This window comes from Zonotrichia albicollis, chromosome 3, assembly GCF_047830755.1.
Source record: "Zonotrichia albicollis isolate bZonAlb1 chromosome 3, bZonAlb1.hap1, whole genome shotgun sequence".
In the NCBI taxonomy this organism is placed as follows: Eukaryota; Metazoa; Chordata; class Aves; order Passeriformes; family Passerellidae; genus Zonotrichia; species Zonotrichia albicollis.
In genome coordinates, this window is record NC_133821.1 from 69,097,077 (window position 1) to 69,112,340 (window position 15,264).

The 15,264-nt window shown below is 40.1% G+C and overlaps 1 long non-coding RNA gene across 1 annotated transcript in view; it reads right to left on the reverse strand.

The window, feature by feature from the left end:
- Window positions 1-15,264, reverse strand: part of LOC113460118 (uncharacterized) — a 96,780-nt gene continuing 81,516 nt past the window's right edge. Inside the window, exon 4 of the long non-coding RNA XR_003381860.2 lies at window positions 1-167. This is a non-coding gene — a long non-coding RNA (uncharacterized LOC113460118). The remainder of the gene's footprint in view (window positions 168-15,264) is intronic.

A 15,264-nucleotide genomic window follows, 5' to 3' on the forward strand; every position in this document is an offset into this window, starting at 1 on the left:
TCACATTTTTTTTCAGTTAAGCTGAGGTGACTGGAGCAGCTGATATTATTTTTCATGTAAGTTCATTCAGTTCTTGTTTAGCCCAAGGGGCTACTTCATTCCACAGTAAAAGAACATACAGATTGTTCAGAACAGCCTAAATTTGTTCCTAGTTTGAGTAGGTTCACCTAAAGAAATAAAAAATAGAAAAGTATTTCAGAAGACAATAATTTTAAGAATTGCTTAGAAAAGGTTTCTGCTTAAAAGATTACATATTTTAAGTTGTTAAAAGATTTCAAATTGGGAAAAATTCAAGTAAATTCTGAATTATCAGAATTTTTCCTGAGATATTTTTCTTTAAAAAAAAAAACAAAACACCAAACCACTCCACTAAATTATTGTATTTGGGAAGGACTACATAAGTACATCACTCTGCTTTCATCTTGCCCATAAGCACTTTATTTATATATTAGTTTTGAATTTTATAGAGTTGCAAAGGAGCTGGGGAAATCCAAGTGAATTATTTCACCTACAGAGCAAGAAACACATTGGAAAGATTCCTATGGCATATGCAAGCTGCTGTCCAGTGTCCAGTTCCTTGTTCTCACTGCTGCCCAGAGCAAGGGGCTCACCCATAGAAAAGCTTCGAAGGTCATGACTCTGCCTTAAAACAACTGTGCTGGGTACATCCTTCTACCCTGCCCATTCCCCTTTGCAGCCATTTATACCTGGGTCAAATACATTTCAAACGGTCCCTTAAATTCACAGCTGGTTTGTCCAGCCAGGCTGCCACAGAGCAGCACCAGCAGATAGATCAATTTGATTCCAGTCTGTTGGACTCCAAGGAGAGTTGGACAGAGTCCATCCACATGAGGCTTGCATTTTAAGCAGGATATCTGCTTCAATAAACAATGTTCTCTGTTTGCTAAATAGGCTGGATTTCAGCTCAGGTGCCCTGACTGAAGCTTAGTCTGAAATCAGCCCCACCTGGAGTGGGAGGGCTTCAGCTTTGGCTTGAATAGACAATTTCTGCAAGATGAGAACTCTGCTCTCCTGAAGCAGTGGCGGGTCTGATCCAAAGTTCATTGAGGCTGATGGAAGAGCTCCAGATAAATTTAATAGCCCTAGAACAGGCTGTAATTAATACTTTGCTCTCCTTTTTTTTTTTTTTTTTTGCAAAATTTTTAGATGTTCACTTTTCTGTACACAGTACTACCTTTCCTACTTCTTATTTCTTGTTTGCATTTGCCTATTTAAGAGCCCTTCACGGACTGGACAAGAGTGAGATAAAGGAAAAGTGGCTAGAGTTTTTAGTCAGTTTGGGGATATTTCTCAAGTCCTATGGTGAAAAGAAAATTCCAATTTGTATTTGTTGTTCCATACTTTTGATCTATTGTCATCCAGCTGAGATATTTGCCTTATATTGCTAAATAAAAAGATATTCAGAAAGCTTTGCAGTTTTTAAGTCACTGTTCCATGAACCACTAGAATAAAAAAAACGCTAGCTTGGTGTTTGCCTCTATTAAAAATGCAGAACATTTTCTTCCTAGGGACTTTTAATGAATGCTGATTAAATGGATATTTCTGTGTTTTCTTCAAATAATTCCAGTGGTTTCTTTGTCATCTAGAATGTCTTTCCTTGGATAAACCTAGTAAATTTCCACAGCCTTTTAATTTGAAGAAGTGCTGTTTCTAGGCCTGATAATTGTTCCCTTATTGATAAAATAAATCAAAGAAAACACAAAAAGCATGAGCCATTTTATTAAAACATGATGAAAAACAGATAAAATAGTGTATTATTGAAAGGTTAGTGGTAACATGATGTATACTAATCAATTGTAGTACAAATTTACGACATATTCAGTGAAATATCAAAAACAGTACTCAGTTTTGGGGGATTATATTTTGCCGAGCAAGTGCAGAAGCAGAGGTGTGAGACTGAAGGCATGTGCAGAGATTCTGCCTTCAGCCCTTCTCAGAGAGATTATTTGGAGTGCTGGTTGTAGGGCACAGGAGAGCAGCGGGTAGAACGTTGTGTGGTGTGGGGAGAATGAGACTGACAGGAATGAAAGGCTTCAAGATGCAGATGGATGTTTTTGTTCCCTGCTAGCAGGTCCTGGTTCCAACCAAACAGCGTGACTCGGCTTAGGTAAGATGGACTGTGCTCTCAGTGACTTTGATCTCTCCTATCTCCTGAGGTCTTGCACAACCTCGAGATGAGGAGAAGAAGGGCCTGCTGTTATCAAGGGGAGTTATCCCCTACTAATGATGAAAAAAAGTAGAATTTGTCAAAATGAGGGGTTTTGCTTCGGTTCCTGAAACAATCCTTTCTTTGTGGTGGTTGAAGATATGTGTTGCCAAAAGAAATTGTTTTTCTTTATATATATAAGAAATCTTTCAGTCTCTAGGTCATTTGATACATAAAAAAAAGCCAGATGTAGCTTTGATTAGAACAGACTTTCCTCTGATAACATCTAAAACTAAGGAATAATTGCATCTATTTGCACAACTATTTCAATTTCTAAAGGAAATCAGAGTGCTTTCCTAACATAAGGAACCGATCTTGTGGCAAAAGGGCAATCCTTAAAGAGGGGGTTTTGTTTTAAGCTGATTTCTTCAAACAGGTGTAAAAGACATCAACATTGTGATTGCCTTTTGTCCTTATCTGCTAATATATATGTACTTTTTAGTTAGTTTGAAAAAAATATGGTTTCAAAGAGAAGCAATTTCTAATTATATTTAACATTTGTGTCAGTTTAATGGACAGTAAGTCTCTTATTCTTGTTAAAGTGCCACTAAGTGAGTACACGCGGGTACCCCTTTCATAGCCAGAACTGCAGTCATCCATCAACAGTTGTTCAATGAGGATGGAATAAATCTTTGAGTGTAGCTATTTAATTTTTAAACTTTTTCTTCCCAATCAAATGAAAACATATTTTGAAATCTATGTCTGTTTTCTTGTTATTCCCACCGGCAGTCTTAGCATTGAATAATTCAGCAGACTGAGTGGCCTATGCCAAGTATAACCTCAAATCCCCAGACTTACTAAACTCAATTTCAAGTTTCTCACTTTAAGCAACACATTTAATAAATTATGTATTTTCCCTTCAAATATGCATTTTCCAATGGATTGCAAGGAGCTGAGACACTTGATACTATTCATTTTCATATTAAAGGAAGAAAAAAAGCTGAATAGGGTGTAAATATTCCCTTAACCAAAAGCCTTACTGTTGGCTTTGTTGTTTTGGTTTGGGTTTTTTTTTTTTCATTGAAATCTAACTCTGGGAAAATGTGACCATACAGAAAAATTATTCTGAGTTCCCGTAATCTGTACTAGATACTATTGCATGAAGAAAACGAGAGGTAAACATCTAATTAAGTGTATAATCATCTCCTTGTGTAATTTGCAAAAGATATAATTTATTCTAAAATTACTGAGAAAAGTACAGAAGGAGGAATAATCAACACAGCCTGGTAATTAGGTATGTGTCCTCTGGCACGTGGCCTGTCATATTTTAGACCAAAAGAGGATCTGAGCTGCACATTTTTGATGCAGATCTTGACTGATTATGATCTCTCCAAAACTCTGGGTGTTTGGCTTATGGTGTTGGCAGAGCCCAGCGGAAAGGGTACAGCTGTGTCCTGCATCGCGATCAGATTCCTACATCTGCAAACACTTATGGGATTTCAGATGGAATTTTAGCCTTATCGTGCTCTCATGGATACATACCACAGAAAGCAATTAAGATGTTGAGAAATCAAAGTGATTGTAAAGCCTCAGGGCTTGTTAAAACTGCTTGTTATCCTCCTCAGGAGAAGGAAACATGGGGGAAAATAAAACCACAAAGAGCTACCATGACCTCTTCTGACCTCTCATCTTTTGCTTCTGAAAGAGCAACGTAAAAAGACATTAAGCTATTAAAGAGCATCCAAAGGAGGGCAACAAAGACAGTAAAGGGCCTTGAGGGGAAGCTGTATGAGGAGCAGCTGAGGTCACTTGGTCTGTTCAGCCAGGAAAAGAGGAGACTGAGGGGAGACCTCATTGCAGTTACAACTTCCTTGTGAGGGGAAGAGGAGGGACAGGCACTGATCTCTTCTCTGGAGTGACCAATGACAGGGCCTGAGGGAATGGCCTGAAGCTGAGTCAGGGGAGGTTTAGGTTGGATATTACAAAAAGGTTTTTCACCCAGAGGGTGGTTGGGCACTGGAACAGGCTCCCCAGGGAAGTGGTCACAGCTCCAGCCTGACAGAGCTCAAGAAGCATTTGGCCAACACTTTTGGGCTCATGGTGTTACTCCTGGGGATGTTCCTGTCGAGGGCTGGGGGTTGGACTCAATGATCCTTGTCAGTCCCTTCCAACTTGCCCTTGTGGGTGATCAATTCATTGCCATCTGCATCACAACTGGAAGCAGAGCAGTGATGTAATCTACAGACGCTTCTATCAAGCATCTTGCCTTAATCTTCACTGAGCTTTCTGCTTTAGTCCCTTGCCAAATTAACTTTGAAGGTATAACATGACATTCTAGACCCTTTTCAGTGTCTGCAAAGGAGTTGTTTTCCATCTTGAAATGCCCTAGCGGTGGGAGTCAAGGGCAGCAACATTTTGACATTGTTAAGTAAATAGCACCTTGCTCTTCCTTAGAATAATCCTCAGATAAACAAAGACCTGATCATTATTCTGAGTGCTTGGTGGTCAAATCTGCAGAATGAGTAGAAATGATAACAGCTGGCTTCATGTTCTACGAGAGATGCATTCTCTCGCTTATTCTGAGCACTTCTTACCTATGTGATGTAGCAAGCTCACTGACAAGGCAAAACACTACCCTGCATCTACCCTGAACCTCTGATGAGAAATGAGCCAGAGAGATTACTAGGACCAGCTGTGCAGGAGACACCTTTTGAAGGGACAAGAGATCATTGTCCTGACAAGTGGGAGAAGAGGTTTTGGAATCTGTCTCTTGAGGGAATGTGATTGGAAAGGTGCCTTTGGCAAACGGGATAAAAGTAGTATAGAAACAGTAAAAACTAGAGAAACAGTCAGAAGGCCTCCAACGGGGGAAATATTCTCTAGAAATAGAAAGACCAAAGCTGCCTTATATCAGATTTGACAGATTGGCTGGATGTTGCATCTGGAAAATATTGTAGGAATTTGCACAAAAGCTTTAATTTTTCTTGAAGGCCATTTTTATTTTAGATACTTGCTTTCAGTTTGTTTTACAGCACTAACAATTGCAACTTTGTCCCATCTGAAGAAAAATAAAACAAGAAGAAAACTGTTCATTGTCCTTTGTCTTTATTTACAACTTTCAGGTACATTTGAGAAACACTTTATGTGGTAATGAGAAATAAGTGGCCACTTATCTTTTCTGAGAAGAGTCACTTGAGGTGACTTAGCTGACTCAGTCTTGTGGTGTTTATTGAAATGTGAAAGAAATTTTTCTATCCAGCACAACCATTATAATTTGCTGCTTGTTTGGAAATAGCTACTATCATTCTTAAGCTACTTTGTAATATCATGAGACCTCTACTCTCTTGAGAAATATGTTTCTAAGATCATATAAACTGAAAAACAAAAGATTGCATGAACCCCATTGTGGAAGAGGAAACCCCATGTCTGGAATAACAAATATTTTCATAACATCAAGACAGGCAATATTCAGAAATAGAAAAGGACAATAGAAAAAGTGAAAAAAGGGATCAGAAGCTACTGAAGTTTCTGCTGCCTACATATAATGAAATGGGTCTTCATTCCACAAGTTTGCCTCTCTCAGTTTTTTAATCTGTTGGCTATTAAAGCTCAAACAACTACTAAAGCTTCCAGAAGAAGTGACTGGTACGCAGCTCTGTGGGGGTGTTGCTCTGAACAGATCCTCCCTTAATGGGCCCCTGATACAAGTTGCTACCTCTGCAGGGCAGGATGCCTGGGAGAGTTCTGAAACATAATTTAAAATGTTATCTGCTCCTCCTACTTTTTATCAATATGTGGTCTTTATTGCTTTCAGAACTAGCTGTCACATAAAAGAAAATACAATTTCTTCTCCAGGTTGCTCTACTGTTCAGATAGACTAATAAATACACATTTTAGTTACCATACCTGATGCATGAAACAATATATGAAAAGTGAAGCAGTATTAGAAGGTAAATAAAACCACATGCATCCTCATCTCTGGTTTGTTAGTGCATTGCTCTGGATTGACTTTGAGATTAAATAGAGCTCTTTCAGTTAAGCAAACAAACTGCAGGTAAAGAATCCACTGCAACTAAGTCAACACTAATTACTTGATCATAATAGTTAAAAAGGAAATAGGCAAGGTGAAAAGGGAAAAAAAGGTAAAGGAAGAATATGCTGATTTGCTGCATTTCTCTTTTGCATGCCTCCAGAGCAACACAAAGCCCTCAAGGAAACTGCTGGCATGTGGAGCTGGAGCCTCTGCAGTGCATCCAACCATTTGCTTGAATGGTTACATTTCAAATTTGGAGAGCAGCCTAGCTAATCAACAGAGATGGCTATATACAATTAGCTCTCGGGACCTGGTGCTGTGAAGTCTGAATGTGTGGGCACAGATGAACTACACCCACATTTAGATTTCCCCAAGGAGAGAGAGGATTTGGGGAAAGCTTTAAAACCCTCTCCATTATCTCTGCTGCGACTCAGCTGAGCACCAGAAGCCAATTTGCATCTCCCTCCTGCACCCCAGGGCAGCACTACGCCTTCTTTCCAGTGGCTTCAGAGCCATTGGGAAATTGCAGCAGCAGAGTAAGCCTCTGTCTTCCCCTGGCTGCAAGATGTGAGCCAGGATGCACTCCCTGATCTGGAGGGTCTGCATGGAGGCATGATCTCATTGGGAAGAGGCAGTTCCCTCCTGTCTCCCCTCTATGGGAGCTGTGCCTGTTGCTGCAGCTGCCTGAGCCCCCTGGCAGTCATGCTGGGGTGCTGGCACTGTGTGAGGGCTGCAAGTGTCAGAGTGGGCAAGTGACAGGCTGAGAACATTGAGAGTTCCCTGAGGCAATAAAACACACGGCATGAGCAACCATCATCAGACTACAGAGGGTCTCCCTGTCCAGAAAGTCTCTCCCCCTTCCAAACTCTGAGAATGGAAACCCAAGGGCGTGGAAGAAGCTAGAGTGTGCACAACAGCCTGATTGAAGTCACCTTTGAGCATTAGTTAATATGTAAATATATATACATAAGTTTCATATATATAAGTTATTGGTGCAAGAAAGACGTGTAAGCAGTTCAAATCCAGTTGAAAGAGAAAGTAAGAATTATAATCTGACCCTCTTGTCTCCATAGCTTGAATGAAGTAAGGAAAGATGGGGAAAGGTGGCAGAAGTGGGTGGAGAGGTGTTAAACTGCAGAAGCATCACCTAGTGTGAAAACTTACCTAGAAGATACAGGATTGTGGGACAGAAATTATAAATTTCTGTTTTTACTTCACAAACAAGTTGAAAGAAATAATTATAAAGGCAGAGCTAGGTAGGAGAAAAGAAAAGGGCCAGCAGGAGGATTTCAGAAGGAGGCAAGCAAAGGGAGCATATCCCCAAGCCAGGGATGAGGAGCAGTGTGCCCAGCATGTGTGGGAAGCAGCACATGCATGGGGGACAGACACTGCAAAGGGAAAATCTGCTCATATCTCCAGCAGGCCAAGTGCTGGAGATATGAGCAGTCCTGTTGACAGGGCATTGAAGGAGAGCCAGTGCTTATCTTTCCCACTTAGACTACTGTGACTTTGTCTGTTACACTTTGACTTCCTTGTTGAATGTTTGCATCTGTTTGTTTTCTCGTTCTGTGTGCCAAGTGTACAGCTACATTTTACACAACGCTCATCTCCACTGGGAAAATGCCTGAGAAGCATTGCTTGGAGCCCAGGATCAGTCATGGTGTGTCCATAGGGGCTGACACCTGAGTCATGCCTAGTCTGGGACTCTTTCAGATCAGAACAGTCACTTTTCTCCATAGAAGCATAATAATGTCAGGTTTCATGGTGCTATGGGAATAGAAATCCACATATTGCAGGAGTTGCTTGAAATTTTCAGGAGTTTCATAAAACAACTGGATAAAAACCAAGCAAGAGGGCTGCTCAGTTCACTGAAAGTCTGTTACTTTTACTCATTATGCTAGCTGGATGACTCAAAAATTACTTCAAAATTAATGAAAATTGTAGTAATTTTTCAAAATGACTGATTTCACTTGCAACGCATCCAGTTGTGCTGAGAATACAAAATTGCATGGGGACCATTTCTGCAATGGTGATCTGTATGAAATATGAATTGTTGCCATAGTCCCTCATTTTACACAATAAATTAGACTGAAATAATAGCTGAAAACAACAAAAAAGCAGACAGCACATCAGTGCCTTCTTTCTCATCTTGGACAGGCTTAATTCTGACTTCACACTTTGAAGGAATTTTTATACTACTGCTATGATGCAGAAAGCTGTTGCTGGATTGTCCTGAAACTCCCTCTGAACTCTCAGGTCAAACCTCAGAAGGTTTGGAACAGCCAAAAGCTTGGAGTGGGAGCAGGGGGGGAGAAAGAGAATGTTTCTAATGCACAGCATTCTGCTTCAGCAGATACAAAACTGTAAGATTTGGTACAATTTGGAATTGAACAACTCAACAATTTGGTAATTGTTCTTCAATTTCCAGCTTGTGAGGAAGAAGAAAAGCTCACTCTCAGCTGTCTTTCCTGTGGTGGAATGAGCACTAGAGGAGGGTTTTTTGCATCCCCTGCACTTTCTTCAGCCATTTCCCCCTCCATTCTCTACCACTGTTCTGCTCCAGCCCCCTGGCTCAGCAGTGGGGAGAGAGAAAAAGATTTATCTTGCGGTAAGCAGAAGCTTGTCTGCTTACTGACTGTGTCATGAACTTGCATGTTACTGCAACGGACAAATAAGAGCCAAGATATTCAAGAATATGATTGAAAAAGGGACTTACGTAGCAGTCAAGTACACATTAGAAGAGGAAGTACTTGGATAAATATTTAAGTAAAGATTAGAACTCCTGCTTACCTCCTGTCAAATCCTGAAAGCACCTAAGCTCCTGGACAGGCTTGCTAGTCTGGTTTTTTATGGAGAAAGTCAATGAGACTGACTTTTGACTATAATTTCACCTCATCATAACTTTTGAACCCTTGGGAGAATTCACATCATGCTTGGAAGGTTACTGAAGCCCCAAAGATAGTTTTGTTCCTATGAGTTTTGGGAAAAGTTGGAGACAATGTATCACTCAATCCTAATAGGAAGCCAGAGGCAAGAGGCTTAAATATTCAACATATCTGCAATGATCTGGTAGTTATCACCAGTTCATGTGGGAATCCCAACTCTACACTGCAGTCCCTGCTCAGCTAAATCCCACCCTGTATGTTCTTCCATCACATCCTCTGGTGATGATCCAGCCCCCAAATATTTTCAGAGTATACCTTGCACATCAACAGATTAACAAACTCCCTTCTAGGACAGCTGTGATGCTTCTCAAGAAGGATGGCCAGATGGGGACTGGTGCCATAGCCCACTTTTAATCAATCACACCAGCTTAGTTTCACCACCTTTGCCCAGCAAGTGATGGACAAGCAGGGATGCATTTTAGGAAGAGGTCTGTCTTCCAGAGTTTCCTATTAGTTGGTTTTAAGTGGCAGTTCATTGAGCAAGGGTCAGTGAAACTAACTGCTAGGAGACTGTAGGAAACTGCTCTCTTCGCTGACTGCCTTGAAGGCCATTTGGAAGCAGCCATTTGTCAGAGACTGAGAGTGATACAAAAAACAGACAGCTAGGTCAAATAACATAAAGCTGAGTCACTATAAGAGAGTGTCAGAAAGCAGCATCTCAGCTGATTATCATAGTCCCACTGTTTCTGTGGCTTAATGTCAGCTGAAGAGAAGGTTCTTGGTGATGCAGAAGTGATCAATGCCCATTTCTTTTAATATTCTTGGTAGAAAGGTCGGGCAGAACTCTCAAAGCTTGGCCTTGAAATTTTTACAGTGATGTTCTGGCAAGTGGCAAACTCATTACTAAGTAATATTATTTTATTAGCTGTTGTGTTATTACACAGACACACAACATACATTATACCATTATATAGACATATATTTAGCATAGAAACAGACAGCTTTAAATATAAACTTTTCTGTGGGATTTTTTTATAAATTGAAACATTAATTACATATCTCCAGACTCTGTCTGTTGCTCTGATGTTGAGGTCACAGACAGCTTCAAAAATGTGCAAAGTACATTAAGAATTTTCCCAGACAGATTAGCTATATGCTTAAGTTTTATAAACCTACTCTTATCCCTCTTTTTCAAATCTCCTTTTCCAGGAACTCAATTACAGCATGAACAATAGTTTGATTATAACTGCTGTAATACAATGACCTGTGTAACACCCTGGAAAGGCCCTCCTGCACACACACTGGTGTTACACTTATGTAAGCAGGTGCCCACCCCAGATACAGTGGAAAAGGATTAAGTATCGCTTCAGACAAATAGCTTATTTGCAAAGGGTGTAATGGAGATAAACGCTGTCTCAACAGAACTGAAACCTGTCAAACATGACTTTAAGTCAGTATTTTTTGGTGCTGTTTTGCTGTTCTTTTACTTCTGAATTCCCTCTGACATAGTAAGCCATGTCTGCATTGCTGGAGAGGGATACATGGAAAGGCTACAGATGCATGGCTAGTCACCTTAGGAGCCTGAACTGAACTCTGTGCTGTCTGAACTCTGTGCTACCATGAGTGCTTTTCACTTGTTTTGTTGGTTAAAGAACTTCAATGCAAAGCTCGCTCCAAAATCTTTTGTCACTACGTCACTATCTGTGCTGTCAGCACTACCCCATGTACAGTCCAGATTTTGGTACTAAATGGAGCAGAACTGAGGCTATGGCTAAGAGATGAAAGCAGATATCATGTCCCAGCAATACATGAAGATTACATTAGATGTGTGCAATTAAATAGTAGAAAACTTGCCACGGGAAAATAAAATTTTAAAATTAACATTTTATGCATGCTGCCTATCCAGTAGTACATATTTGAATTTTCCAGTTTCCCAAGAGGCTGTCATGCATCAGTGAGGCATAGCTCTCCTTACCTTCAAGATCAAATTGTCTCATCTGTATATACTACACAGAAATTTGAACACAACCATCACACTGTCATTTGATTCAGCCATTCTTATGACCCGGGAAATACAAACAAAGGAGGACATGTAAAATTAGTTTTAGTCTCAGCACAACCTTGTTTCAATAACTCTTAATTGTTCTGGAACCACAATATTATATGGCCTACCTTAGATATTGTCTGTCTGCATAATCTGGTATCTGATGTACTGATGTTGTAAAATTGACAGTATTTTTGTTTTGTGCTGTTTCTCGTTGGTTGCTTGACCATATAATCGTGGGTACTCTTTTTGCAGTTGACCAGGGTATCATAGAATCATGCAATGATTTGGCTTGGAAGGGACCTTAATGACCATCTAATTCCAAACCCCCTGCCACTAGACCATATTGCTCACAGCCCCATCCCTGAACCCTTCCAAGTGCCTCACCAGCCTCATAGTGAAGAAATCTCCCCATTTGCCATGGTAAACTCTGAAAATTTGAAACTCTCTTCACTGCCTCTCTACCTCTGTGAACAATTTTTCAGAAGTCTCTCATGAGTATTTGGGGTGGCAGTGACTGCTAACAAACCAATTCATCTATCTATTAGTTTGCAAAGGATTATGTTTATTCTGTGAAAAAACCAAACATTTCTTATTTTATTTTTTAGCCCCACTATGGCAAAATAAGGCCTACGGAAAAGTGCCTTGCAAAATTACTTTGAATATTTCATTTTGTCTCCTTGTTCATACAGAAGTCCATCAGATGCTGCACAAGTATGTTTATGAAATCTTAGAGAAAGGGTCCAAGAGTTATTTACATTCCTGTGGAATGTTTTGATTTCCTTAAATGACTACTTCCTAAAGCAGTAGTTTTCTAACATAAAGTTTTCAACAACTTTTACTTTTGGTTCCCAAACATTATTTATTCATGTCTGTTGAACTTTTTACTCCTATACTTTGGAAACCGTATTATTTTTTTCTTTAGCTAGTGCTTGTTTATGATTTAGGATGTTTTTCTAGTTGACATGGCTTATCAAAACAAATCAAACCAAATATTGTAAAAAAATGTTATTCAAGGTTGTCTGTACCTTAGGATTTCTAATCCTCTTAGTTAATGAGTGCACTGCACTTTCTTTCTCTAAACCTCTCTCATCCTTTGTTTGGAAGCAAGGCAACAGTGCTGTTTTTTTGAAGGATTAGAAATTCATCTCATAAGTGCGTGTATTCATCAGTTAATTACCTGCTGATGCCAAAAAGAGCCAGTTCTAGCAATATTTGTTCAGAAAGTTGCATATTAGGGCAAAAGAAAGTATACTCCTGCTGTTCTGTGGTCTTTCATTTGTCCAACCTTTGCTTTCAAGTATTTTCCAAAAACAAGTCATGGTTATTATGTAAAAACCAGACTTGGCTCTTTGCTAAATAGTTTGGAGTTTGTTTTTTCGTTTCCTGCTCCTGCGCTGTAATTTATAATTGAATTGGAGGAAGGTTTGCCAAAGAGCAGTCACATGGAGAAGATTTGCATGCTTCAGCTGATCTTTGGGTCTAGCAGGTTCTCAGAGATGTTGAACTGTCTGTGCAAGCGTGACTGAGAGATAAAACTTGCATTGCTGTAACCCTTCCCCCAAAAACGGGCATACAGTGTGGCTCTGGCATTCCCTAGAGGATTTTCCTCCTTAAATGTTGCTGAATTTCAGCCCTGAAGTGCCTCATTGTCCCCTGGCACAGCACCACACAGAGCTGGGAAGTAAGGGGTGGATCTGGAGGGTTCGGGCTCACCTTCCCCAGGGCACTGAGCTTTCCCTGTGACCTGCTGCACTGGCTGCATGGCACCAGTGAGAAGCCCCTGATGCTCTGCTGGCACCACCAAGCTTCATCAGCTGCAGCAGGACACAAGGAGACAGGAGCTAGTCTCTATGGTTTTTGTCACAAATGGAACACATGGGAATTTCTCAATGCCAGAATACAGCTGTGGCAAGAGCCAGGAGGAAAAACCTCTCTCAGTCCTCAGATAAATAATTTGTTGTCCCACTCATGAAGGCATGTAAGAACCACCATTCCTAAGTTTTCCAATCTGAATGAATTTAGAATAAAACTAATTCAAGATTCCTTACCTCCTCCACAACTTTATGCAGCTTTGTTCCTTCTTTGTGTTTAGCTATCATTTATGTTATGTTCTCACACACTTGGCTTTTGAGAGTGATGACTCTGAAGTGTTTGGAGCTGACAGAGCTGCAAGGAATTGTTTTGCCAGAAAGTGCATTCAGGGAGAATGGAAACTATTAGTGAAGTTGGATCTCATGTAAGCAGTCTGCATTTGAATCAGTCAGCTGAAGTCAAAGAGTTGTGTTACACACAAAAAAAAATTGAAACATGTTTGTGGGTACTTTTTCCAAGAATGTAAGCTTCTGGTTTTGAAGCAGATCTGATTTTACTGGTTAAAGTATCTCCCAAAAAAACCCCTTAAATATTTCATTTTCAAATGATCAGTGTTTTAACTTAGCAGAAAATTATATTAGGCAGCAATATTATAAAAAAAAAAGTCCAGTGTGAACAGCCTGAACCACTTGGAATTTTTCAGCCTTAGCTTGGCTTCCTGGAGAAGTACAAACTTACATGCGTGCTCTATATAACTGTGTGCCCCTAGACTAAGCACCATCAACTTTTTTTTGTGATCACTGTCTGACTTGAAGCTGTCTTGTCTGGACTGCAGGTATGCTGCAAAGATACTTAACTTTCTGCAAATTTTATAAATAATGGGAAATGAGAAAGAGAGTTAGGCTCATTAGAACATAAGATGGGTCAGAAAGGAGGAGTAAGCATCATGATGTCCTCAACTGAAACCCCATTTTGGGCAGCTGCACAGATGTAATTAGACAGCAAAATGAGAGCTCAAAGACCTGCCCTTCATGAGCTGGCATGGCTCCTGATGCAACGGGGCATCCACACATTAATATCAGCCATACCCTTTACATGCTCCTCACCTGCACCAAACAATATGCTTCTCTTCCTCCAGCACAGCCTGTGAATATCACTCCATGGAGTATTGCAGTTTACAGGTGATAGAAAGCATGCCGTTAGGAACAGGCATTCCCCTGTACCGATGCTCCCAAAATCATTTCCTGTGCTCCCTTGGTTAGATTTTATTATTTCAAGACAATCTGGTTCAGCTACTAGGAGGAAAGAATGATTTGCTTGTATGAGTTGGTGAAAAGACAGAAATGAATAGAATTATTTTAAAATGTCAGTCATCTTCAAGGCAAAATCCAGAGGAAAGCAGACAGCTTTTGATGACTTTCCCAGAACCCCGGTCTTCAAACAGCTCTGGAGTCCACATCATACATAAAATCCTCCATGTCAAGCAGGAGTTGAGAGTATTGTTTTGGCTGCATAAAAAGAAAAAGTAACCATATGGCATTCCATACTTGCATGGAAGTGTGGCCACATGTTTGCTTTCGTGATGGAAAACTGCTTTCCTAATCAGCACAACCATTTCCATCATGGAACCATTGTGCTATTTTCCACTCAAAGGAGTCAAGTCACACTGACTCTTTTCTAACAGCTTAAAGATCAGCAGAAACAATGAAGAGAACTGACCTTACGAAATCCTAAACTGATGCCTGGGATTGAACTCTTGCCCAGTGCTCCCCTGCCAACTTTGGCAAAACAAGCCCTTTCAGGAGGCTACACCTCCAAGTGCCTTTTGCAACTTTCAGGTTATTCCTTATTTTATGATTATTCTGTATTTATTCATGGTTTAAACAAAGGGACAAAATACTCTTCCTTTAATTTGGGTAACATTAGGCCGGAAGCATAATTCTTTATATCATGTTCAGTGAAGATATGTTCACAAATAAATTGTTCTCTTTAGTCTTGGGCTGTTACCATGTTTCAAATTGTTTGTTGGCATGGATTAACCAACAGAGCTACGCCCATAAACCCTTCTCAGTCCTAGTGACAGGTAGATTTAGCTTTGTCAATAGGAAAGAATCTTTGCTAAAGCTTTCTGGCTCTCCTGTTTTTGCTAAAAATTATTCTTATGTCCATGCTCCTAACCAGGTATTGAGAATCCTGTGAAGGGGTTGGGTTGAGTTAAATACCAGTGAACTTCTTTATTGTGCAGATGGAGATATACCCATCACATTTATTCACCAAAAAAAGTGAACTGCAACCATGTGCAGTTTGACTGCCACTTGAA